The sequence below is a fragment of the Propithecus coquereli genome, unplaced genomic scaffold (genome assembly GCF_000956105.1).
Source record: "Propithecus coquereli isolate 6110/MARCELLA unplaced genomic scaffold, Pcoq_1.0 Scaffold127, whole genome shotgun sequence".
NCBI lineage: Eukaryota > Metazoa > Chordata > Mammalia > Primates > Indriidae > Propithecus > Propithecus coquereli.
This window is the reverse complement of record NW_012136858.1, coordinates 4554664-4556556: the sequence shown is the minus strand read 5'-3', so window position 1 is coordinate 4556556 and position 1893 is coordinate 4554664. Positions and strand designations below refer to the sequence as shown.

Here is a 1893-nt window from a genome sequence, read left to right as displayed (position 1 = left end):
AATAAATACAAATTAAGAGGAAAAAAGGCACATGAAAGTTCAAGCTAAAAAAAGATTCTAAAGCTGGGTACAATGGTGCACACCTGTAGTCCAAAGTACTCAGGAGGCTGAGGCAGGAGGATCACTTAAGACTAGAAGTTCTAGGCTGCAGTGCATTACAATCAGACCTGTGAATAACCACTGCACTCCAGCCTGGACAACAAAGGGAAAGCTGAGATCTCATCTCTACTAAAATAGTGAGAGAGAGAGAGAGATTGATTCCACCATTATGTAAAAATATGAGATATCAAAATTTAAACAGTTGTTTTGCATTGCAAAATGAAAAATCATCATGATTAAACTAACAAATAGAAATAAACTATAATCTAAAGAAGAAATCCAAAAAGGAATTAGAAAATACTTAGAACTAAACAATGATGAAAATAACTATGTTTAAAAATTTGCAAAAGAAGAAAGACAAATGGCCAATAAACATGAAAAAATGCTCAACGTCACTAATCATCAGGGATATGCAAATTAAAACCATAGTGAGATATCACCTTACCCCAGTTAGAATGGCTTTTATTGAAAAGTCCAAAAACAATAGATGCTGGTGTGGATGCAGAGAGAAAGGAACACTTATACACTGTAGGTGGGACTGCAAATTAGTACAACCCCTATGGAAATCAGTATGGAGATTCCTCAAAGAACTAAAAGTAGACCTATCATTCAATCCAGCATTCCCACTGTTGGGTATCTACCCAAAGGATAAGAAGACTTTTCATCAGAAAGACATCTGTACTCAAATGTTGACTGCAGCACAATTCATAATTGCAAAGACGTGGAATCAACCCGAGTGCCCATCAACTGATGAGTGGATTCATAAAATGTGATATATCTATACCATGGAGTACTACTAAACCATAAAAAGATGATTTAATACCTTTTGCAACAGTCTGGATGGAGCTGGAGACCATTCTCCTTAGTGAAGTATCTCAAGAATGGAAAAAAAAAACACCACATGTACTCACTATTAAATTGGAACTACCAATGAGCACACATGTGCACAGAGGGAGGTACAACTCAGTGGAAATCAACCGGGGCGGGGGGGGGGGAGGATGGAGAGGAGAGGCAAAAGCCTACTTAATGGGCACAGTGAACACTATTTGGGTGATAGGTACACCTACAGCCAGGACTCAAGCATTACAAAAGTAATCTATGCAACCTGAAACATTTGTACCCGTTAATGTTTTGGGAAAAACAAAAAAATTATGTGACATAGGCTGGATGAGGTGGCTCAGACCTGTAATCCTAGCACTTTGTGAGGCCAAGGCAAGAGGATCACTTGAGCCCAGGAGTTCGAGACCAGCCTGGGCAACATAGCAAAACCTCATCTCTAAAAAAACTGAAAATTAGCCAGGTGTGGTGGCATGCATCTGTAGTCCCAGCTACTTGGGAGGCTGAGGCAGGAGGACTGCTTGAGCCCAGTAGTTTTGAGGTTGCTGTGAGCTTTGATGAGACCACTGCACTCCAGCCTGGGTGACAGAGCGAGATCTTCTCTCAAAAAAAGAAAAAAAAAAGTATGTTACATACAACTCAAGTAGTCAAGTGAAAAGGAAATTTATTGCATTAAATAAAAAAGGCTAAAAATGAATGAGCTAAGCATCTACCTTAAAAAGTTAGACAACAAATAGAATAAAATAAAGGAACCAGATGAAGGGAAGTAATAAAGATCAGAGCACAAAATATAAAATAAAAGTAAACATGAAATAGGCAGGATTAACAAAGCCAAAAGTTGATTCTTTAAAAAGGCTGAGAAACTATTCCTCTGGCAAGATTAATCCAAACAAAAAGAGAGAGAAGGCTCAAGCAAACAATATCTGGAATTAAAAAGAGAACATAAAATAATGTAGA

General features: G+C 37.9%; 1 protein-coding gene and 1 pseudogene across 1 annotated transcript in view; one reads left to right on the top strand and one right to left on the bottom strand.

Moving 5' to 3' along the window:
* The window catches only part of LOC105805311 (chromosome unknown open reading frame, human C6orf165), a 76669-nt gene that overhangs the window by 28198 nt on the left and 46578 nt on the right, over positions 1 to 1893 (bottom strand). The gene's annotated exons all lie outside the window — the stretch shown is intronic.
* LOC105805301 overlaps positions 1 to 1893 on the top strand; it is a 15330-nt pseudogene that overhangs the window by 783 nt on the left and 12654 nt on the right.